The 25,726-nt window shown below is 41.9% G+C and overlaps 1 long non-coding RNA gene across 10 annotated transcripts; it reads left to right on the top strand.

Moving 5' to 3' along the window:
* The first annotated feature begins 1,569 nt into the window (after positions 1-1,569).
* LOC116252843 (uncharacterized) lies at positions 1,570-24,461 on the top strand. 10 transcript variants are annotated; one of them, XR_007573290.1, is made up of 12 exons: positions 1,570-3,375; positions 3,994-4,097; positions 4,195-7,431; positions 10,137-10,285; positions 10,445-10,574; positions 10,778-10,924; positions 18,772-18,845; positions 18,943-19,299; positions 19,629-19,717; positions 19,795-19,889; positions 21,053-21,113; positions 23,429-24,461. It is a non-coding gene; the product is annotated as an uncharacterized LOC116252843 (long non-coding RNA). The 10 variants fall into 10 exon arrangements; XR_007573291.1 differs by lacking the exons at positions 21,053-21,113; positions 23,429-24,461 and adding an exon at positions 20,015-20,280 and having other exon boundaries at positions 1,570-2,551; positions 3,215-3,375; XR_007573288.1 differs by lacking the exons at positions 21,053-21,113; positions 23,429-24,461 and adding an exon at positions 20,015-20,280 and having other exon boundaries at positions 1,570-2,887; positions 3,215-3,375.
* Positions 24,462-25,726: the final 1,265 nt, after the last annotated feature.

The following is a 25,726-nucleotide window of genomic DNA, read 5'->3' as shown; positions in this document are numbered from 1 at the left end:
TCAAAAGGATTGAGTGAAATTGTTGGATGTAGCTCAATTTTGCTACAATTTGCAGAAGAGCGAGTCTTCTCGACATAGTCCATTCGAAATAGCCACTAGACAACAACCGTTGATGCCGCATACCCTTGCAGCCCAAGAAAAGGGAAGACCCACTTTTGCCTACCAGTTCGTTCGCGATTGGCAGGAACAGACGGAAATGGCTAAGACGTTCTTACACAAGGCCGTCAAAAAGATGAAAAAGTTTACAGATCGGAATCGAAGGCCAATGGAATTCCGAGTCGGTGATCAAGTCCTCGTGAAGCTCTATCCTGATCGCACGGGCATTTTCCGTGGTCGACACAGGTCATTGATTCGCAAGTATGAGAGACCCTTTCACAGTGCTGAAGAGAATCGAAAAGCTAGCCTACAAGCTGGACTTGCCGCCAGACTTTAAGGTGCATTCAGTGTTCTTTGTTTGTAACCTGAAGCCCTTCTATATCGATGAGGAAGACCCCAAGAGAAGCGTTCCAGAACGAGACCCGATCCTGCAACGAGCCCCATCGACCAAGCGAGCGGCGAACCGTCAGATGGAAGAGATTCTTCGGCACAAGACAAACTATTTGGGGGAGTCGAAAAAGTACCAAGTGAAGTGGATAGGCGAATACAACCCCAATTGGGAGTATGCATTCCGCATGAAGCAGCGCTATCCACTGGAAGTCAAGGCCTATCAAGAAACTGCTGGCGCCGAGGACGGCGCATAACTTGAAGGGGGGAGCCTGTTCCCCTGTGTCTGGGAGTCTAGTCCTTTGCTTTGTTTTGCATTGTGCTTCCTTTGCTTATGTTGAGTCATTTGCTTATGCATGTTTACTTGTAAGGGAGTACCCTCCCACCGGTCTAAGTGTCAAGTATTGGGATTTCTTGTTTTTGGTGGTCGGCATGAGAATCTTGTAAGAGGCCTCGGCCATCCTATATAAGTAAAGTCGAGATTATTCTCCTTGCTTATCTTTCTCGTGATGTACTAATTTTCCAAGCGAATACATTGCGAGATTTCTTTATTTACAAGCATTCTTTATACACTCGTTTTCTCAAACTACTTTTGCGCTCCGTTCAGCGGTTTGAAGGCTTGCGGCAATTAGGTTCTTGTCGCGCCGCACGGGCAGAAGTTGTCAGCCCGTGACAGGGCTAGCCCGGCCCGACCCAATACTTAAACACGAGCCTGAGCTCGGTCTAGGCCTGACCCGACTAAATTAAAAAATGTATATGTATTAATATAAAAAGTCGTAATAAATATTATAATTATATATAAAAATTAATAAAATATATATTAAAAAAACATTATCGATCCCACCAGAGTAGATCTGGTGTCCCTTTTTCAGGGCCTGGACTCGGGCCTGAATCACTTTGGGTACCCGCCGGCAGCTCGACGTGCCCAGGTTGCATGTTAGATACTTGAAAACTTAAAATATATGTCACGTGAAGTTATTTATTGCTTAATTTTAAGTTTCTTTTGATGGCTTTGGATCTTGGAACAGGAGTGTATTGTGTTTTCAAGTCACAAACAAATAAATTGCTGGGTTGGGCCTGGGGGCACAACTCTTCAAGAATTGCTGGCGGGTACCCAAACATTATCAAGCCCATTAGGGGCAATTACTCAGGCAAAACCTCATTCGGCGACCAGAAATTTCACCCGATACTGGGGTTTCTGCCAAATCGAAGTCTGACAAAGAGACGCCAGAGAGAAACCGTCATGGACTGGCTTCTCATCGGCGGATGATTCACGCCTGGGGGCATTGGCGATAGTCTGGCTGCCGTCGATAACTACTCAGTGGCGATTTCTGGGAGGGAGGAGTTCCAGACGAAGGCCAAGGGTGAGGAGCAGTTAGTTCGGCGAACGGGATGTCCCGAGCCTCCGTGTCGATGAAATTTCGAAATCTTGAGAGTTCTTTGGGTCTAGAGAATTTGCAAAGACTTGTCGCCTTCTGCTTCCCAGAAGACGGGACGTCGACGTGAGATCACCAGGATCTGGAGATCGCGACAAGGAAATCGAATTCCTTACAATGATGCAACAGAAAAGGGCGTGCAGCAGTCATTAGTTGCCTGATACTTGCTTATACAAGAAGGTGGAGTGTCACCGCAAAATCAACGGAATCCATAGCGTTCTGATGGATGATGGAGAGGCACGCTCGGTGGGATCGGCCATCGGCTTCTTGATTCTTGCTTTACATAGGAGGGTGGAATACCGCCTCAAGATCTCCAGAAACATGAGCCGCGATGGCAGAAATGGAACTCCGTCAAAAGAGGGACTGAGACTCTGTGAGATCTGACATTAGTAACCTGATATTTGCTTAAGATCTGATCGTGCAATGTGCGCGAAGCCGGAAACAGAGCTCCATCTTTTGATGGGCTGATCCATCATTCCGTCAAGATGGATAGGACTCAGCTGAGATACCGTTAATTTCCTTATTTTTGCTTTATTTAAGGAAAAAATATTATAGGATCATCGGATTTTGGAACCGTGACGAGAAAATTGGACAAGCTGGCGGCGAAGGGAATTAGCTGGCGCTTTGCCGAGGTTCAGTTTGTTGTTGGTCCCTTTTCTTTTTCCGATTAGTGACCGGAATTTGTTGTTGGTCCCTTTTCTTTTTCCGATCAGTGACCGGAAGCGCGTTAAGGAGCACAGATCTCGTTCCTTGCTCCCGTTCACTGACACGGGCTGATAGGTCAGATCCAGATTTTGATTCAAGTCACAAGAACTCGCTGCCCTTAGTGCTTAGTGCTCACAACGCGACCACAAATGGCTTGGTAACCGCCTTCGTCACGGCTGGTCTACACCCGATTAATAGTCCACTGATGAAACCCTTCCATGGAACGCATTTCATGCTTCGCACACGGTTTCGCCAAAATTAAGGTTCCCGTGTTATATTTAATATCTGCTATGGATGTGTGTCTTCAGTGCTGATTCAAAATAAGAAAAACATGTTGATTAAAAAATTAAGGTTCCAATGTTTTCATATATATATATATATATATGAAAGGAGCCATTATTTTGACATTTAAACACTTCTGATCAAATAAAAAAAAGACACTTTCTAAATCTTGTAAATGAGGTGTCTATGTCTCTATGTTGGATGAGGTTTGGCCTTAATTTGCACCAGCTTAATCTGGGGGTCTAACTATACATGGCTGGTGTCTGCTGAGCTTGTTTATGTCATCTGTACTTATTTGCCTTGTGCAGGTTTTTCTGCCAGTTCCGTCTTCTCTTTGCTGTTTATCAATTTGCAGCTTCTTTGTTCCGCCTCCTTGCCTCTGTTACCCAGACAATGGCTGCTGCATTCATGGCTGGCATTTTTAGTTTACTAGCAATCTTACTGTTTGATGGCTGCCTTATTCCCGGACGTGAGTTTCATATCCTTAAGTATCAACACATTTTACCAACTCAGGATAATGAATTCTAATCTTGTGAAAGAAAGGGTCGACTTGGGCAAGCATTAACCATGACAAAAAGCGAGACACAAAATTTTAGGCATGGTCACACATTGGTTTAAAATTTTGAATTGTTATGAGATATTAAGAGAATAAAAGTGGTAAAATTGCCTGAGATATTGTAAATACAGGAATTTAAAACATTTCATGATAATGTCACAATTTTATAGTGATACCGTTATACTAATGAGAATTTTATCCATTTGCTTAGTAAATGTTTTTTTTTTAGCTTTGGATTATTAATTCCTTGTAAACTTTTAATTGCTGAAACTTTCCTGTAATTTACCATAAACCATGAATTTGTTGGTGAATCTTTTGGTGAAACATTCTGTTTTGATTTCTAAATGTATCACGGGTTCACGTTGCAATGTTGTGATGCACTTCTCACGCTTTCGTATCCTACCAAAGTTGCTACCTATTCTCTCAAGTCCCACTACTTTATCAATTATGCCAAGTATCCTCAACAATAACTTTATGGTGGCTCCAAAAGGCACTCAACAAAATTATATTGTGTTTCCATTTTTGTAACAGCTTCCATGCCAGTTTGGTTGAAATGGGTATTTTGGATATCTCCGATGACCTATGCTCAGATAGCAATTTCTGGCAACAAATTCCTTGCCCCGAGATGGAGAGAGGTAGAGACCACTGAACTCACTCCCTGAATTTTATATTCGTTTTGTTCAAGGAAATATGGATTCTTATAACCACTATTCTAATTTTGCTTCCTCACAGATTTCTTCTGGAAATACCAGTGTGGGGCATCAAGTTTTGATGAGCAGAGGTCTTGATTTCCCTGGTTACTTTTATTGGATATTAGTAGGAGCTCTTTTTGGCTTCACAATACTTCTCAATATTGGATTCACATGTTACTGTAATTGTATTGAGATTATATCTAAAAAGGATTGCTATGTCATGTTGAAGTTGTTTTAGTTTTGCTAGGTTAGTTGCTTGGATGGTACAGCTATAGCTTTCGAAAGGATTGGCAGTCACTTGCTGTCATTTTACGTCTTGCATGAAACTATTGCAACATGGTATCACAGGAAATGCAAGCTGAAACTTTCAGGAAAAGTAGCTGAAAATTGAGTACAACATGACAGAAATTAATAGTGAAAAGCTACATCTATTTGGTTTATAACTTGTGTTGTATCTGTACCTTCTTGCACATTGATCACAAGCTGAATGTATTGTGAACTGCAGACTTGTATGGTGATTTTGCTTTGATTTATGCATATCCTTTTTTTTTGTCTTATTACTTAGAGGTTATGTTTTAGCAAATATTATTTGTGCTATCTAGCAAGTGCACGGTCTGTAGTTTGGCATACCATTCGGAGTCTAACAGAGTCCAAATCTATAGTTGTCATTATTGTTTAGCTGATGATTTTAGAAAACTCGCCTCGTAGGATTGGTTTATTTTTTTCTTCCTTAAGGAAAGTGAAGAGCTTAACCCAAGTCATTTGCCAAACTTGCAATCAGTTGAGGACCCGACATCTATGGGAACTTGTCACCCTTAAACTAACCTTTTGTGTAGAAGGCACTGCTTTTATGGGAGTATTGGTGAAATTTGTTTTTCAACCCATCTTGTTTTTCAATTTTCTGTCTTTTTAGGGAGTATAGTTCCTTCCTTCTTTTGATATACCATTTGATGTCATGAATTTTTATCGAAGCGAAAATTTTAAATTTTGCTTAAAACATTTTTAAAATTATTTTCTCACACAATGATATATGTCTTTGGTTTATTCATGGTACCTTCTCGAGTAAAAGGAGAAAATTTTAAGTTTTTGTTGTCAATCAATGGCTGAGGAAATATGAAAAATTCCTGTATATGAGCAGTAAAGAAAAAACTTATGAAGCTGAGAAAATTAAGACTAGAAAATGCTATCGACTCTGATGATCAAGCATCTACAAGGATTCAACAAGAAAATATCTTGAGAGAAAAGCCACAATGCTCTGTAAGATCTTGGCAGGTAGCAAAATGAGAGTTGAGAGATGGGCTCGAGGCTTGTGTAGTTGTTCCTCTGAGTCGTTAATCGAGAGTACCGAGTAGGCATATAGATGATATATGTCTGTCCCGCGAAGATAACGACTTATGAACCTTTGGCTCATCGAAGCCCGTAAGCTGAAACGGGTAGGACATGTCACAAAGCTACACATTACCACCGAAGCGGTGGAGCTTCATAGTAGCCTTTGAGGTGGTGAGGTATTCCCTCAAAGTTGAAGGTCGGCCTGAAAAAAAAAAATCAAAAAGCCAAAAAGTCAAATGCAAAAGAAAGAAAGAAAAGAAGGAAAAACATGAAAAAAAAAAGAAATGTGTCTGCCAAGAGATGAAAAACATGAAGGTTGAACTCACAGGAATTGAATGTGACAATCTTTCATAGATGTGCGATTTTTTTGGTCAATATCTGCTTCTCTTTTTTATTACCTAAGATGCCAAGGATGATTCCTTTATGTTCATATTTTGGAAATTGAAAGACATTCCTTCTAGAGATTTGATGGCATTGATGCAAAATGAATCTTGATGCTTGTACGGTACTATGGGTAAATGAAGGTCATATTATTTGCACAACACAAACACTCTTGCTTATAAGCTAATTGATTGTTTTTAAATTATTTCAAAGTGAAAACTTGACATTTCTTGTTATATTTGTAGGCTTCCTAGGCGTAAGATGAATTAACCAATTCTCGTTTTGCCATTTCTCATTACGAAACCACTTGTCCATTCATGGAATAGATGAAATTTCTCAAAACCCAGTCCATTCATGCTGACTGTGATGAATTTTCCTTCCTTTCCTCTGTCTCAAGAGAAGTAGATCATTAACTGAGTGTATTCAACATAACCCAGACTTAGGGTTGAGTCTGTCATGGAAAGCCTCTTATCTCTTTTTTAAAAGAATTAGTCGATTTTGAATTGTTACATTTTTGAAAAGTTCCATCCATTTAAGCTGCATGGGATTTATGTCCCTGGGTCTTTCATGGTTTTAGACCTAGTCTGTCATGGAAAGCCTCTTATCTCATTTTTAAAAGAATTAGTTGATTTTGAATTGTTACATTTTTGAAAAGTTCCATCCATTGAAGATGCATGGGGTTTATGTCCCTGGGTCCTTCATGGTTTTAGACCTGGTTTCTTCGTGTCTTGTTATTGTACATGTCCACCATAGGTGAAGGTCATTGGTTTGATTTGTTTTCCGAAGGATCACATTCTGGTTTAGATTGAGTATTTTAGTTTTGTTGAGTTGACCCATTGTTGGTTTGATTTTATGGTAGTTCAATTTTTTCTTTTACTGTCTGCTTTAGTGATTTTGCAGCACAGTGCTTGTCATGTTTATTTTTCACTTTCATTGTGAAATGGGATTGTTTAGGAGCTTTGTTGACTTAGTTGTTTGGTTTTCATTTTTTCAATGTATTTATTCGATTCTTTTGATAAATAAAATCTGATCAAGTTCATGGGTATGTTGGTTGTGTCGCCTTCTGATATAGTCTTTGAATTGCATATCATACATTGCTTAAGTTTGTAGGTTGCTTGGCTGAATATCTATGACGACAGTATCATGATGTCGCGGTTGACCGTGAGCCTGATCTCCCGCACCGCAGTCCACCTGCCAAAGAACAGCAGCAAGGCGGAGGGTAGAACGTTGTAATTAACAGCTTGGAATTTGGAAATGCTATCCACTTCTCTTATATACAAAAAGGGCTACATTTACAAAGCCCCTAGGCCATTGGAAGCCACCACCAAATATCTCATGTCATCCCTCTCCCGATTCCTCTTGCACTTCTCCTTGTTAGACCACCACCTTCGTTGATTGCTGCGATGAAGGTGTATGGTTCGATGTGGCCACTGCCGATGGGATCGGTGTCTCGAAGTTGATGTCCGCTAGTGAGGTTCAAGTCATTGTCAATTCCTCGTTGCCACTGGTGGTTGATGGCACAATGATCAACTTCAATGGTTACTTTTTGCATCTCCTTGCAGTTCAGGTATTCCCTTTCCATCCTCTGTGGCTCAATTTCTTTGTCACCAGCTCTACCATCACTCTCTTAGGTGTAAATCTTGTTATTCTTGATTCGCTAACTTTCCCACAAGAATTACATGCATGTGAAGACTGTCAAACTTTTACTCACTGTTTGTTTGGATGGAAGGATAGTAATGAATGGATGGAAAGGAAGGAAAAGGAAAATAAAGAGAAGGGAAGGGGATGAGAAGGGAAAGGAGAAGAAAGGAAAATGAAGGGGATGAGATGGGAAAGGAGAAGAAAGGAAAATGAAGGGGATGAGATGGGAAAGGAGAAGAAAGGAAAATGAAGGAAAGTCCACCCTCGATCTTTATCTATTTTTTGGTCAAAGTTAGGTATTGAACTCAACTTTACGCCCACAAAATTTCAGAACTTTTGGACCTGATGATTTGATGTTATAGAATTTAGAATTTTTATTAAACTCTGTTTTATGCTACCTAGGTGCGTGGAGTTGGAATTTCTGATGTCTACCTGATTTTTCCCTAAGGGGCCGTTTGATGGCCTAGAAAAGTCCTGTAGCGAAAGAAATAAAAAATTTTAAAAAAATTCCAATTTAACAAACGCGGAATTAGTTTTTTTACCGTTAACGTGGAAATCGGAATTTTATTTCCGGAAATATGTTTCCACCACAAGAGGTGGAAACATATTTCCAGTTTTTTTTTTTGCCCGTTAGGGCATGCTCACATCGCTTGCCTCGCCTTCCTCCCTCCTGCCGCTGCCGCCTCCCCTGGTCGTCTCTCTGGCAGCTCGTCGTCTCGCTCAAGCCCTCACTTTCAACTCACGCAGAGGCTTTTCCCATTGAAGCTGGAAACGGACGCCTCTTGCACCGTTCTTCCTTTCTCGCTCTCCGCCTCCCTTCTTCCTCTGCGACCTTCGTTGGAAACGGACGCCTCTTGCAGAGTTCATCAAGCGGCACCAGTCGTTGGAGATGCTTTGTAGATTCACACACTCTCTCTCTCTCTCTCTCTCTCGTTCCCTCTTCTCTGTGCTGCAACTTCAGATTGTATCCTGTTTTGGAGGCTCTTTTTGATGTGGGATACGCATGCTTGTTCATGGCAGTGTCGGTTCTCTATGTGCATATTTTTCCCATTTGCATGTTACAGGTTCATGCACAGAATGGAAGGAGGGAGGAGGAGGGAGGAAAGAAGAAGGGAAGGAGGGAGGAGGAAGGAAGGAGGGAGGAGGAAGAAGGGAAGGACGGAGGAGGAAGCAACAGAGGGTTTACCCTCTGCTGGTGGTGTCTACTGCTCACAATCGGAGAAAGAGAGGGGCGGAAGCCCCTCTAATCGTGGCTGATGGGAAAGGAAGGAGAAAGGGCAGGCCTGCTGCCCACCCTTTTTTCCCTCTCCGTCTACGCCCTCGTTTTCATCATCAGTGATGGCCTTCTTCCTCCTTCTTCCTCCCTTCCCTTCCCTCACCCTTTTCCTCCTCCTCCCTTCCCTTCCCTTCTTCCTCCTTCTTCCCTCGCTCCCTTCTTCTTCCTCCCTCCTTCCTTTCCTCCTCCTCCCTTCCCTTCCCTTCCCTTCCCTTCCGTTCTTCCTCCTCCTCCTTCCCTTCTTCCTCGTTCTTCCTCACCATTTCCATCAAATGAAGTTTTTTTTTTCAGAAAAATATTTCCTCTATAACAAACAGAAGCTGGTTTTTGGAAAAACGGAAAAATAATTCCCATTCTTCAATTCCAGAAATTTATTTCTGGAATTTATTTTTCAGAAATATATTTTTGGCCATCAAACGCCCCCTAATTCTAGCTTCCTAAAGCGTATTTTGTCTAGTTCAAATTCCTCTCCTGGTTTTGTATAAATCATGTGTTAGTCTAGGAATGAGCTTTAGGGTAGGTAACATCGGGGGTGGGTGGCCTCTTCTTGAAGTGCATGCGAGGGGCGGAGACCACTGAATGAAGAAGCTCGAGAAGTGTAGGAGAATCCCAAAGCCATATTTTCAGTCCCTTGAGCATGTAAGAGGTGATGAAGCCCATGTTAGACCTCGTAAGGAGTATTTTGTACTTTGGGCCCGTTTGATGGGCAGGAAAACCCTATAGCGAAGGAAAAAAAAAATCAAATATTTAAAATTGTTCCTTCCCATCAAACGTGAAAAAAAAAACTACCGTTGGACACGATTTCAGAAAAATGTTTCCGGAAAGATGTTTCCACCGAGAGGTGGAAATATTTATCCGTGTTTTTTTTTGCCCGTTAGGGCACGCTCGCATCTTTCCTCCTCCTCCTACCGCTGCCGCCTCCCCTAGTCGACTCTCTTGCCCTTGCTCAACCTCCTGTGCCTCACCTCGTTGTCTCTCTCGCCCTCTCACTCTCCTGCTCCCCTCGTCTCTTCCTCTGTCGTTTGTGCAGAGGCTTCTGTGTTGAGGTCGGCGTTGAAGTCGAACAAGGAAAAGGGTCTCCTTAATGTGGTGAGGGACCTCAAGAATGAAGGATACTCGTAACTGGCCCTTCCCCTCATTTTTTTTCGTTATCGTTTTCTCACTTTCATGAATTATTGATGTCTGAAGAAGGCACCCAATTTTTTTTCCCGATCAAGATTCCAATGTATCCAATTGTGTTTGCGATGCTTGTCTGAATCAAGTTGGTAGTGGTAGACAAAATTGTCACCCTCTCACTCTCCTGCACCCCTCGGAAAAGTTCAGAGATCCTGAAACTTTCTCAATTATATGTCAAGGCTTGTTGCGTGCAAGGTTCGAGTATCTTTTGCTTCTGGAATACCGTCAGATTGAGTATTCGAGGCTTTCAGTTAAAGGATTAGCTTTAGCAGGAAAAGAAAGAGAGCATCTTGTTTCACACCAGGCCAATTTGCCTGCCTTTGATCAGGTGAGCACCACCTTTTGGAAAAACTCTTTTTCTATGCAACTTGTTCTTGGTTTCTTTTTAACCTATGTTGTTAACTTGTTATCAATGAACTTTCGCCAAACATATGGTTGATCTGTGTAAATTTAAATGAGTTTGTATTATGTAAATTTATTGAAGTAGATTCTCAAGCTTCACCCAATTACAACAGTAGCATATTGGAGGACATGCTTTTGGAGAGAGAGATGCAAATTTCGTCAAAGATATTTTTCTTGGGTGGAAGGACTTGAGCCAGGCATTACTCCTGTTAAAAGTAAGTTATCTAAAGTTATTGTTATGTCATTTATGATTGCTTTCGAGCTGCTTTCATAATGACCTAGGTGGTTCGTGTTGCATAATGACATTGATGAAATTTAGAATTGTTGATGACAAATAAATCTTGAGAATGAATATGTTATTTAATTCTTTTTTTCTCTAATGACCTTTACTTACAATCTTTTAACTTGACAATTGCAGATTTGGGTTAGAAATAGAAGTTCCATATATAGCCATGACTGCTTGAATGGTTTCTTGTTGTCTACCTTACAACAGATCTTGGTGGGACTTGTGTCAAGCAGTCTATGAAGCCAATCCAGATATTTCGGGTGACTTTGGACTTCTTAGGTTTGTGCATCCTCCAGTTCATTTGCAAAGTTTTTGGACTTTTGCCTTTTTCTTGTTTGATTATTTTCTATTAGGCTTTTTTTCTCTTTCTTTATTTCCATGTTGTATATATCGTGAGATTTATGACATAGGATATGTGTCAATTCATTGCTCATGTTTATTCAAGTGTTTCATGTTTTCTGTCATGCTTATAAGTGTTTCATGTTTTCTGTTACGTTGTGTACCTCACAATTTTGGGTTCTTTGGCATGTACCTTCAAATTACTGTATCTATAACTAAATTTTTAAAAATTCCATTCTGACAGCTACCTTTACTTACATGCTGAATTCTTTTTCTTTGTTATGGAACTCTTGCTTTCAAAATTTTGTATTCAGGGTAGACTTTGCTGCCAAGTTTGATTATGGTTCGTAAAATGGTTATCTGAATAAATTGGATTATTGCAACATTGTGTGTTATCCTTGTCTAAATTAATGTTACATTTGTTATTATCAAAGTGCATCATAAAGAATTTTGTATTTCTGGTATTGCTTGCTTGTGGCATGTCACAAGGTGAAGAATCATTTGCTTCTTTTTTTGCACTTGGGAGTTCAAAAGACTTTTGTGTTGTTGAATGTAGCTAATGTTGATAACCTTCCTTCAGAAATTTGCTATAGTAATGATGCATGGTGTGAAATAGTCCACTCAGCAGGAATTTTTGTCTTGGAATAACACATGGAATAACTAATCGCCACCCCGAGGTGCCACACGACTGATTGCTCGCCACCCCGAGGTGCCACACAACCTGTTTGGAAATAAGGTGTTGATGCATACTATGACTGGCACTGGTGGACTGAATATGAGAAAGGAGGCGGTAATTTCCTTGGGCAAGTGCGGAGGAGAATGCCTAACTGGATATAGCCCTTCCTTGATAGAGGTATCATTCCTCCCCAGCCAAGGCAAAACATGGTACCTTGCTGGCCGCACCCAGGGTGCTTGTCCCCGAAAGCCTAGTTCGGAAGGCCGAGCATCTGTCTTACGAAAGGAGGTCAGCAGCAGAGACGACCAAGAGGCTGAGGCACAGTGGGATAAAGGGGAGAGCTTGATGTGAGCCTAAATCTATCCCAGCCGACGATGGCCGAGGGAGTGGTCGAGGCCAGGCCAACGGCTCGTAACAAGGGCCTAAGCCGCACCGAGGCAACGCAAAACTTGACTGCCGAACAAGTGAGGCTAAAGGCAAAGGATACAGCGGGCCAACGTGCGGCCAATGAAGGGCGTAAACTGAAGGAGAGAAGCGCCGACGTGGTCAGCAAGGCCAAAACATACTCGGCTAAGAAGGGTCGAGCATGTATAGCTCACGCCAAGATGATGATGTTAGGCGTGAGCAACCAGGAGCATAAAGAGAATATCTTCCGAGGCTTTAGGAGACTAGTTGTAGTGACAGAGGAATTAGAGCTTAGGGAGGTTAACAAAATACTTGGTGTAGGTGCAGTGGGCGGAGTGGGCGAAGCACCAAGCAACCAAGTACAGGCAGAGCATCAACAGCTGAACATGGATAGAGGGTCGAGAACTTCAACGCAGATCAAGACCTAGACCCGACTGAAACAAGTTCAAATCTAGAATCTAGTCCTACAACCGGGTCCAACGTGCTAGTCTAAGGCCTAACTTAGACAAATTATATGGCTAAGCCCTCACGGGTAAGGCTAACTCGATACTTACCGAGTTTGGGCGGCACCCAGACAAGTCACCACCTCGAGCTCACAAGGTTCGAGGGGTTCTAGCTTTCGAGATGTCATGTCTCTCTTCATTTCCCTTTATGCATTTGCTTAAGTTGAGTCATTTTCATTTCAGCAAATGTCTCGGTTCATGTGTTAGAAATGGTTTTATTTCAAGTACTTAAACTCTTTTGTAAGTCTTTTTTCATTATGCTGAATATAAATTAAGAAAGTTTGGAACGAGTGTTTTCTCCTTCCCCGTGTGGGAACCCATCTTCTTCCTCTTGCCCCTTCACCGGCGGCGACCGAAAATTTCCAACAAATTTGCTCGTGGTTCTAGCCGATTTGAGAAAAGGTTTGGCTTCGATCCTTGGAGGTCACCGGAATCCTCCTTGGGCGACTTTAGCCTGCGCACAATTTTCCCCAACTGAATTGCAAGCTTCTCACGGTGCAATTCCTTCAACCACAAAAGGAATTAGAGGCTGGAGAAGAAATCGGGAATGCTTAGAGAAAACTAGCGGAAAGCGGCTAGTACCACCGGTGGAGAAGACGAAAGGCTGGACTAGTACCCTCGGGCGAGAAGACAACCTAGTAGTAGGCTAGTACTTGAGCATCAACTCTGGCTGCTAGAGATTGAGGTAGGCACCGTAGCATCTCCCGGTCCCTGGTCTCTGTCCTCTTGAGCAAAAAATCAAGTCCTGTGGAAATCGACCCTAGTAAGCTTCTAGACCTTTGCCAAAACCAGCGGAAACGTTGTTGGAAAGGAAGAACGATGCTTGGCTTGTTAGGACTGTTTTCACAGTAAGAAATCGAGAGATTTGCCGGAACCCATTGGTAGACGGCCAGTCGGGTTCTTGTGAATTAATCGGTGGAATTGCTTGGAAAACCAGTTCACGGCAGCAGCAATCTAACTCAAATTGAATCGTGAAATTGTTGTCGCAAGGGGAGTGCAAATCCCCCTTCAGCTGATCCCAAAATTGAACAAAATCGTCTGACGGCTTGAAGGAATCAAATCAGTGTGTGGGCGGAAGGTTCAGACGAAATATGAAGCAACCAAGGGTGAAATTCACTCTCTCGTTGGTTCAGTTAGGTTCGCCCAGGCCTCAGCATCATTCTAGCCAATTCTCAGCTCAATCAGACTTCAAGAGGCTGAGAAATCGCATCCGCTGTTATCCCCATTTCAGGCGTTGTTTAAGTGGCAGAACAGGCGGAAGTTCCAGGATGGATCTGTAGAAATTCAGGACAGTATTCTCTCTTTCGTTGGCTCAGTTAGGATCGCCCAGATCTTAGCTGCAATCTGTCCAAGTTTCGTCGGATTCAGACTCGAATTGAGCTAGTTACGGCCATCGAACGGAAGCCCCTTGCTGTCGCCGGAAAACAGCACGCTGCTATCTTTTCGGCAAAACCCGACGGACTCCAATAATTTTCCGCTTCCTCCAAGTTTGCCCATGGTTCGTTTTATTCAATAACAAAGTTAGAATTAATTGGCAAGGGCATCATGGTCTTTTGAGCCATCAAGCAGTAAAGAAAAGGAAGGCGAGCGGTAACTGTTACACGCAGCTGCCTCCCTTGAGCTCCTCGCTTTTAAACGGAGAGTTACAAGGCTCTCAAGCTCATCCAATCCCCACCATCCAACTCACCACGTGTCATCATCGAAGGCCCTCAAGGCCACTCACATATCACAACCTCCAAAAGGGATTAAGTCCCTTTCCTCACACCACTCCACGCACCACCTCCTCGATCATGAAGCCATAAAGGTGAGTAACCCCTCTCCTTGCCAAGTGTCCAAAACTTCTACCTGTTGGACTCCCTTCCTTTTATAACCGTTCCTAAAACCCCACGAGCTCAAGGATCATCATCCCTTGGCTCGCCACCTAGCTCCTCTCATCATTAACCCTCTTGGAGTCCCCCCACCATGAGTCATAACTCCAGCTCTAACGCATCACCTCATCTCGCATCATCTCCATGCCATTATTGAGGAATTAAGGTATGTTGCAATCACCTTAGCTAGGTCCAACCCTTCGCACACCCTAAACTTCTCAACTCCTTGTAACCGACCCCTATCCACTCCATCGAGCCTTAACCTCACTTAATCAGCCTCCACCTCATGTTAACTCCTCTATCTCCTCATTAGTAGCCACTCTTATCATTAGTAACATAACCCCTCACACATGCCCCTTGGTTTAACCCATCATCATAACCGACCCTATCATTAGTGTCTAATCTCGTAGGCTTAATTTTCCACCCTCTATCGCATGACCTTGAGCCTCTCCCTAAACCATAACCGACTAGTCCATCATTAGCCTAGTCGTTGCATTAACCCCACTACACTTGGCTTTACTCAACCCAACCCATTGCCGTGACAGCCTAGATCTACCTAGAACAGACCCACCTAACCCATACCGAGCTCACCTCCTTGTTCCGAGCACGGCCTTACCCCTTGGAATCCATTAGTTAGGTTCATCTTCAAGGCTGTTTGTGTTCAGATCAGAGCTATCAGTTCAGACAACTTCAAACGGCCTTATTGCTGCACTCATAGCCTACAGTAGCCGATCAACCACGCAGGCGCCTTGGCAACCTCGGCCAGGTGGGCCGAGCCCCTCCCTCCTCACCATCGTGCTGCAATATCCGAGAGTGGCTTTGCCACTGGATTTCTCTCGGATCCTATTGCTGTTTAAGCCGATCTCTCATTGGCAAGGTAACTTCTCACCACCCTATAGAACATGGGTAATTGGGTGCACTTTCCTTCCTAAGCCAGGCTCTAGCCATTTGCTACTGTCGGTAGTCCCTCTAAGGCACCTTGCCAAGGACACGGTCTAACTAGGGCATGGTTTGGCCGTTCTTAGGGATTGTATGAATGGTTTGGAATGAATGATGAGTGAGTTGTGAGAGTTAAAATTGTATCGCTCACGTTTGTACCAGCCTTGATCCCCTTAGCCTTGTAATAGGTTTGAAGCCTTGGGTTGGGGTAAACACACTTGTATCTTTGACCTAGGGAACTATTATGTCGGGGTTGTTGTCCCACGGAGATAAGTCTTTGTGAACATAATTTGTTTTGCTCCCACGAGTGATCCTGGAGTTGGGGTCTACACTCGGGCGTGAATTTGTCAAGCCGGGTCTAGAGGTCCCCACCAGAGCTACTGTAGGAGGATTGAACAAGATACAGCGCCATATTGTGAAGAGAACTTGGCCGAGCAATAGATTGACCAAGGCAGGCGATCTAGTGGCCCTGTGATGTTCATCTCTGGCCCGTGGTAGCTTAGCTCCCACGCCCTTTCAGGTGAACACGCTCTTTGAAACCATATTCCGGGTGGTGTGAGCTTACCGAATGGAAGGAGAACCTTGATTATAATGGAGAGCACCTCAAATGCGGTCACAGCAAAAATACAACAGCTTGCAAAAGGGACGCACCACCCAAGTGCACCGCAGCCAGGAGGACCACCATCCTCACAGCCGAATGGGCCTACCCCTCAGCAGCAAGAAGAGGGGCAACATGGCTGGGCTGAGGCCGAGTTAGGGGAGGCTCCACCAGGCACGGTTGAGAAATATGATCATTTTTCTTGAGATCTCGCCGGGAAGGATCATCACGAGAGGACCCTTGCAGTGCCGGAGGGCAGGGAAGGGTTTGATGAAGCCCGACCCCGGCCATGGGGCCGAGCGCTGGCGGTATCCACCCTTCTTGGGGCCAGGTTGTTTGCACCCCCCTGGGCATTTCCAAGGCCCTTCCGTGTTAGGGAGGTTAAACCACTGCCCATGTTAGGGAGGTTAAACCACCAGTTAAACCACCACCCATGTTAGGGAGGTTAAACCACCACCCGCTCATGCAACTAACTGTCATGGGAGGGAGGTTAAACCACCGCCCGGCTAACTGTCATGGGCGGCAATCAAGTGACGTTAACACATCCTCCCAAGGGCACGGTTAACACGCCCTCCAAGGGTGTGCAACAGTTTTGGGCAGCCGGAGCAATGGGGTAACAGGACGAGTCATAGACACGAGTTATGGACGACATTAGCCTCAACTTGGCTAAGGCATGAGGGAGGCTATCAAGGCACTAAGGCAAGGTAGAGGACTTCCCGCATGCAAGGGAGGCCATGGTGAGGTATGTGGAGGAATCAGAGGACGAGGCCATGGTGAGGTATGTGGAGGAATCAGAGGACGAGGCCATGGTGAGGCAACTGCTGAAGTGTCCAGGAACCGGCCAGGTTTTCAAGTGTGTCGCAACATTCTTATGCGGACACGTTGGAGAGGAAGAGACACGACCTAGGCGACGCGTGAAGATCTGGATGCGCCAAGGCATCCAGGGCAAGGAATGGGGCATGCTGAGGTGTGATGCACAGGACACTTGGCCGACACGCGAGGGACGCGGTTGAGTCCCAAGGCGGGACACACCGAGCAAGAGAAGACAAGGACGCGATGGAGGACTGAGGCAGGACACGCAACTCGATGAGCGGGACATGCCGAGATAGGATGGTGTTGGGAGACGTGAGGCAAGTTGGGTCCTGGGGTCCAGCTTCCTGCCTTGGGTGCATTTCAAAGTATCCATCGGAATTGCTCTTTTGCGGTGAAAACAATCACCCGTATAACGACCTCCACCGGCGATCCATGTCCCTGGTACTTTAGTCGGTAATAGCAATGACATTTATCACCGGTATAACTTTATACTGGTGTTGACATCATCACCGCTATAAGTTAATATAGCAGCGAAATCAATCACTGGTGTAGATTGATGCCAGTAATTTTGTGCCAACTCCATAAGTGTACACCCTATTGAAAGAGGCGTCCACTCTATTTCTTGGCGACAACAACATTTTCCTTACACACCTAAAAAGAGTACTTCTGGCTTCCAGAGTTTTATCAATCCAATCTAAACTAGCCTAAGCTTATTCCTTATTTTGTGCTAAGTAGTTAGGCAGACGCATCAATAACTTATTGGTCTAATCAAGTCTCCAATGGATGCAGCAACTCTTGCATTGCCCTTGTCTAACTCTTCTCTATACCCTTTTTATTATAGTCAGCCTCAGTGTTACCTCTGATAGGCCGATACGTCGGGGTCTGGCCGTGGGGCCTGTGGGTGTTGGTGGTGTTCTCTGTTCTTAAGCTGCTCCAAGCGTTGGCGTCTGGCCTGGGATCTCCGTCCATAGTGGCCCTGGCTGGGCCATGGACTGATAAAGATGCGACCATGGAAAGGGTCGCATCACTAGGGCTGCTCAGGAACCGGCCAGGTTTTCGAGCGCATCGCAACATTTTTATGCGGACACGTTGGAGAGGAAGAGACGCGACCTAGGCGATGCGTGAAGAGCTGGATGCGACAGGGCAAGGAATGGGGCATGCTGAGGTGTGATGCGGAGGACACTTGGACGACACGCGAGGGACGCGGTTGAGTCCCAAGGCGGGACACGCCGAGCAAGACTCAGCAAGAGAAGACGCGATGGAGGATTGAGGCGGGACACGCAACTTGGTGAGCGGGACATGCTGAATGGAAGGAGACAGGATGGTGTTGGGAGACGTGAGGCAGGTTGGGTCCTGGGGTTCGGCTTCCTCCCTTTTGGCGCATTTCACCGTTGTAAAGGATACTATCCATCAGAATTACTCTTTTGCGGTGAAAACAATCACCTACGACATGTGCCTAGTAATAACAATGACATTTGTCACCGGTATAACTTTATACCGGTGATGACATTATCACCGTTATAAGTTAATATAGCAGCGAAATCAGTCACCGGTGTAGATTGATGCCAGTAGTTTTGTGCACCGCTAAATCTGTTACTTTTGTGCACCGCTAAATCTGTTACTAGTTCCTCCAGCACAAACAGTTGTTATGTGTATGTGTGATAATCCATATAATCAGAGTCATGCTCACTTATACTCTCAGCAACCAAATTTATTATGGGTGTGCTGGAGCAATGTGTGATCCATCTAAACACAATAGAGGTCCTTCAGAAGCCGGGTCCAAACATTTACAGAAATCTGTTTCTCTTTCAAATATGAAATGCATGGGACCTTGAAATTTACAAAATGCAGTCAATCATTTATAAAACACTACCAGCATTAAGGAGCATAAGAGAACAGGTGAAAACATATTATCTCAACATAAACTGTCGTGCTGTTGATTTTTCAAATAAGTAATTTTACAATGGCCATACATGGCTTCACAGGAAATATGGTGCAGCCTTTTGAGCCTTTGTCTGTAGCATTTCAGGATGTAGAGTACTTTGTAGATGCTCCTCAGGTAATCTCGACAAACTAGTCCTGTGATGATCATTACGAGTCTTGTTTCACGAAAAACTTAGGTTTCTGCTAATTACATGTCATTTATCATTTGTCAGGAAATGAGAAATCAAAGCGTGACAGGGAAAAAACTTCAGCTACTTAGAGACATCACTGGTGTATTCAGGCCTGGCATTCTTACTGCACTAATGGGTGTTAGTAGAGCAGGGAAGACAACTCTTATGGATGTTCTTTCTGAAAGAAAAACTGGTGGCATCATTGAAGGAGATATATGGATTGGAGGGTATCCTAAGGTTCAGGAAACATTTGCTAGGATATCTGGGTACTGTGAACAAACCAATATTCATTCTCCATTCACAAACCGACATTCATTCTCCACATGTTACTGTTGAAGAATCAGTCATTTACTCAGCATGGTTGAGGTTAGCACTGAGATCGATGCCAATACTAAAAGGGTAAGACAACTTCGAGATGTATCATTGAGCTTATGTTATATATATATATATATATATATATATATATATTAAGGGCTGTTAATTTCATGTTTTATGTGGATACTGACGATAAGGACAACAAATTTGTATTCTTACAAATTCAGTGTAATGTTCCATCATCGAGCTTATGTTATATATATATATATATATATATATATATATATATATATATATATGAGCTGCTGCTGCAACACTCTCAACGGTTGGTGCTACTCTGACCTTTTCCGTTTCGCAGTCATTGTGTTCATGGATTGTGCTACATGTACTGATTCTTACATTCATAACTGCAGGCCTACGCAGCTGATAAGTTTGCAGATGCTTGCATGAGGGCGTTGCGGGTGATGCCGGCATTGTTGAGTGTGCATTTGTTGCTTCTGGGGTATTTTGATGCAATTTTTCATCTCATTCATTGTCTTCTATTTTCAGCAGTGCTATAATTCGCTTTTTGTGTTACAGGTGACAGAGCTCCCATTTTTTGCATCAAAGGTTCGGCTTGGGCGAAGTGGTATTGAAGAGATCTATCCTCTTGGTCCTCTGAATGAGTTCGAAAGGTAGTTATAGTTGGTTCAACTTTCGATGCATATACTGTTCTACTGTTCACCACAAGTGTGTATGAGATTGAGCGAGAGAGAGAGCTATCGATTGAAACTTAACGTGTTCTTCTTTCCTCTTCCAGTTTTACAGGGCTGGGTTAGAAAAAGCAAAGAAAGAGTTGGCAATTAGCATTGAGAAAGGAATTTGTCAATAAATAGACTTCTCTCTTTCTCTCCCCCTCCTCCTCTCGCTTTTGTTTTTGCTAGGTTTCGGTTGTTCATGTTATTCATTCTTGATTTTTTTTGCTAGTATTTTTTATGTCGCCTCTATTTTTTTTCTTTTAAATATCGTTGATTGGTGACACATTGTCACTATATATATTTTTTTAATAAATTTCCATTTTATCAACTCTCTCATTCGGCGCTGCCTCTTCATGAATATTTGATTACTATATATATATAATGCCAAAAACCATTGAGGGATTTTCTAGCGTGGCCCCTGGCGGTACTTTTAACTCACATCCATGCGAACCTCTTGGGGTTTGAGTCCAAGACCGAGCCACCCGCTTGGATAGTGGCCCACCTCAATTTAAAAAAAAAATACATATAAATTTTAAAGTTTCACTTGTTTTATATAAAATTTTTTAAAAATGATATTTCTATCCTAATCAAATTTTAGAAACTTTAATTTGGTATTTCTCATAAAAAATTTTTAGCTCCACCTTTATTTGAATCCCTTCGTTTTTATTAAAAAAAATAAAAAAACCAAAGAAGCAACAAACAAAGAACACCCACCAAAAGCATACAACGAAGGCATGGTTGTCTAAAAATGATCACTCGTTGGACTCCCACACCCATCAGGAGACGCTCTTTTATAAGTTCAAAGTTTCAACGGCAAGTTTGCATTCTTTGAAAATACCCTACTGCTATCCAATCTTGTTGAAGGACGTATAGTCGGCAAACTTGTTATTCATATACTTGGTTCGGTTGAAAAGACTTTCAAAGGGTTCACTCGTGACTCAGCTGGGTCGTAAACTTTGCATTTATTTTACAAGTATATGAATGAATGTTTCTTTTTTCCTCCATCAACTAAAACTGTGTAGGTTGTATAAGTGTTTATATTGATTTAATCCCATTTGTGTTATTTCACAATTTAAAAAATAACAAACTTCAATATTCAGGTTCCTAGATGTGATGAATCGGGTGAATGGTGGTACGAAAGGACGACCATAGCCATAACTGGTACAGATTTTAATTGCTTTCTTAAGCTCCAATCCGGTTGCATGCGCTATATTGATGCATGAATTTTCATAGGTCAATATAATTAATGACTAAAATGCTCTTAAAGGACAACCATAGCCATAACTGGTAAAGATTTTAATTGCTTTCTCAAGCTCCAATCATGCGCTATATTGGTGCATGAATTTTCATAGGTCAATATAATTAATGACCAAAACACTCTTAAAGGACGACCATAGCCATAACTGGTACAGATTTTAATTGCTTTCTTCAGTTCCAACCTGGTTACATGTAGTATTGGTGCATGAATTTTAGTGTGTCAATATGGTTAATGACTAAAATACTTTTAATGACTAAAATACTTTTATTCACAATGAAAAAAAAAAGGAAATTTTTTGTGAAAACAAGAATAAAAATGAAAAAACTTTCTCTCTCTTAAGTTGCCTTCAACACATGACAGGACCCCAATCAAATAAACAGGTCCCTCGTCCAGCAGTCCTTTGTCATATACATATATATTGTAGAAACTAGAAAGTCCTCTTGCTCTCCACGACTGGTCTCTCCTAACAAATCTCGAACCCTTTAATGGATATCGATTTTCATCATCTTTATTAACAAATAGTACGTTTTTGTTTTGGAAAACACATTCTGATTATTAGTTGTCTTAAATTTGATAACGAAATGCTACTGATAATGACACTGTATTTCTTGAAACAAGAGTGTAGTAGTATTTTGGGGAATATGTATTGTGAAACCATGTGCTCTAAGACTACTATAATTTTCTTATCAGATATCCTCATAAATGAGGATCATCATATTTTTAAGATTCATAAATAACACGTATTGTGTAGTAAGCAAATATTGGCAAGTTCTTCCGGGTATTTGGCAATAGAAACATCATACCCACAAAAATTCTTCTCGCATTTTGAATGATGAATTTTTTTTGGTATAATACAACGAGCAGGAAAAAAAATGGAAAACATATGGTCAATTTAAAAAAAAATAAAAATCTTAAAAATTGAGAAATAATAAAATAAATAAAAAACTAATAACACAGACGTAAAAAAGTATGTAAATAGACAACAAACAAAAATTAAAAAATAAGAAGAAGCGTTTGACATTTAAAAATGCAAAAAAACCCTGAAATAGAAACAAGAAAAAAAAAACTGAAAAAAACAGTTTTTTTCGTTTTGGCATTAAAAAAAACTGTTTTTTTTTTAGTTTTAAAAGGCTGACTTATTTATTGTGTTTTATACACATTTTTTTCAAAAACAAAAAAAAACTTATTGTCTCTGACTTTGATGAACATGGTGTCATTTGGAACAATGAATCTGTCTTAAAAGATTAAAATATACTAATAAAATACTGCATTTCAAAAACACACAATGTTGTTATTAAATTAAAGGGATCCCCTTTAAGGCGTGCTTTCCCGTCGTTGAGTCTGCATTCAGACCCCGTCCGGTTGCCGTGAAAGTTCAACATCTTACCACCTACGAGGATGTGAAGATTTCAGATTCATACATTCAAAAGTGGGCATGACGAATCGGTTGCCAATTAGCCCAAAGAAACACTTAAATTCTCTTTTTGAAAAAGATGAATAGGAAATATGGAGAGTAACTATAATTAAAAGATTAAAATGTCTAGTTAGAATCACATGTGGCGCTCTAGAATCACCCACGGAATCGATGCAGGTCAGCCGATTCAGGCGAGTTGCCAATTCGGTAGACTATGATAAGACTGACACCATGTCTATAGTCCATTTAAATTCATGCATGCCCTTCTAAATCCTTACGAAAAACAAACATCTAGCTAGATCTAAAACTAAGTTTCATGTCATGAAAATACAAAAATTCACTCGTGTACGTTAGTGATCATGCAAACTTATTCTTTTTCTTTTTTCTTAACTATATATCAATCCTCTTTATTCCTTGTATGACCTAAATACGAATATATCTCACTGATAAAAGATACTGTCAGAATTTACTCAAACCACAAAATGGTCAAATTTTCTTCTGTACATGTTGCTGACAGTCAGCAGCGCAAACCAATTAGCCTCCTCCTTCCATTTTTCAGTCCACATTGCCTTGCCTCGCCGGACGGCGAGCTCTCAAGCATGCGCCTTCTCCTTGTTGTAAGTTCTGGACGTACCCCACAGGCACTGGCCGTCATCTTCGCCCAAAAAGGATGCATGTTACTGTGACACTTTGATCATCATAGCGTCCTGAATTTGGAGATACACTTTTGTTTCTTTTGCAGCTAATTCATTCATACTACCGTAACATTTTTTCTTTCAACCTCGCTGTGTTTACCTTGTGTAGCCGGTGATTTCTGCAAAGAAAAAGAAGGGAACGACACATACAGGGGAAAAGGTTTACTCCACTGTACATGCATTGTGCCTTTTAAGAGGGAAGAAAGGATCAAACTGTGGAGGAAGAGTCAGAAGCAGGACATCTGCTGCTTGAAATGAGATTTTAAATGGCTGTATGGCATTAAGTGATGAAAGGCGACCTCCATGTTACGGGGCGGAGATGGAAGAGCAATAGTTGCTGCTGTTGCGAAAGCGACAAACCTTTTAAATGCTGGGTCAACGCCATCACTGCACAGACAGCTCTGGCACCCTATCTGCATCTCGGCAGAGCATCGAGTTGATGAGAGACAGTGCAATATTGTCATTATAAGCATTATTATTGTTATTATGAAGCCATGTTTGTTTCTGTTCAGATCATAAATTGCCAGCTTACTCGAAGTGGTCACATTCTCTTTTGAATTTTTGCAGATGTTAATCGCCAATCTCTTCTTCAAAAACATTGGACGGCAGGCATTGATTGCGGTCCAAACTTTGAAGGTGCAGTACGAAGCCCTGCATGGCTTCTTGATGACGGTATTCTCGTCTCTGCGATTTCGTAAATTCAATTCAATGCGGTCGTTTGATGAGGGGAGACCTAGGCCGACCTCATTTATATGCTCCTGCTGCTCTCCGGTAGCTGTAATGGAGCCCCAAGGAATCAATGATGCAGCAAAAATGGAGGATGTTGATCTTTATTTGCAATGTCCTCAAAGAAGGAAGCTAAAGAATGGAAAAAGAGAAGTGGGTAGGCGATTTTCGTATGGAATTCAGAGAATGCGTCATGAATTAATCCTTCAAAATGAATGTTTTAACTGGTCGAGTAAAGGAGAAGAATCAATCGCCAACCGGTTGGACCGCTATCTCATTCAGCAAAAGGAAACCTGATCGAATTCTATGGAATTCAGGCTACTAAATTAAACGTCTCAAGAATTAAGAGCACCATTCCCAAGTTTCATACGTATGAGTAATATTTTAGGAGATCATGAACTAAATTGAGTATGCTTGGTATACGCAAATTCCTGTCACCAACATTTATTGTCGCGTAAACGGCCAGGATACATGCCTTCGACAAGAAATCTGAGGCATAGTAAGAAATTGAGATTTTGAGACGCCTTTGTCAGATCATCAGCCACTTGCTTTAAGCTTTTCAGGAAATGTGTCTTGATTTTGCAAAAAAATAGTCTCTTCTCGATTGTAGTGACTGTCTTGTTTGATATATTGTTCATGAAATAGTGGGTGGCAGCTTTAGTAACTGCAGTTCTATTACCAGAATACAGAGACACACATCAAGTCTGGATCCTATCTTAGTCAAAAGATGTTTGACCCAGGTGAGCACTAGCCGTGGTAGTCATGGTTAGCACCAAACCTAGCTAGCAATAACATTTTTTTTTTTTGTGCTTTCTATGATCTCACTCTCCTCGTGGTACAATTTAGGATCATGACAATAAGGATATAAAGCTGAGAAAGGCTGCATAGAGTGAAGAGGAATATATATAATATACCACATATTTCTCATAGGATGTGCATAGTAGAGTAGAAAATGTAGTCTTGCAAATGTTTGGGTGGTCAAAATAACATTTGAATCCCCAAGTTGAGGCTGGTCAGTTGCTGGTGTCCCCTTCCCAGCTATTAGATTCTTCTATGCTGAAGGTATAGTATGGCAAATCTTCATGGAATGATACATCACGGAAAACATGAAACACGCTAACTAGCTTCAAGATCAGTGTATTTAAAGCCTTTCTGGATGTTGCTATAACCTACAAAAATGCTTTACAAACCGTGATGACTGAGTTTGTCTCGATTTTCTGGAGGAAACCAAACATAAGCAATGCAACTAAAAGTATACATGCATATGGCAGGCTTAGTTCGACTTCCTATCTACTTTTCTTAATGAACTTGTTTTCAAGAATTAATTCTGTGACAAGCAGTGGAAACATAAACTTGCTCCAAACAATCTTGGGAAGAACACCATTTTTCCTTCAGGCACTTCATTTATGTTGAAGGTGAAATTTTCAAAGGGAATGAATTTTATTCAACTGAGTTTCAATCACTTTGCAGAAAATTTTGACTCTATTAAAACTCGACTTTTAGTCTTCATAAGATGTAGCCAAGTGGATATGGAGTATAAGTCGTCTATAAACAACACGTAATATTAAAATCTTGGCTTAGATTCCATAGCAAAGGACCCCAATCACTAGAATGGACTAATTCAAACGAATACATGGTAGCACTACTACAAATAGTAAATAAGAGTCTTTTTCACTTCGTA

Source organism: Nymphaea colorata, chromosome 4, assembly GCF_008831285.2.
Source record: "Nymphaea colorata isolate Beijing-Zhang1983 chromosome 4, ASM883128v2, whole genome shotgun sequence".
In the NCBI taxonomy this organism is placed as follows: Eukaryota; Viridiplantae; Streptophyta; class Magnoliopsida; order Nymphaeales; family Nymphaeaceae; genus Nymphaea; species Nymphaea colorata.
This window is presented reverse-complemented; position numbering and strand designations above follow the sequence as displayed.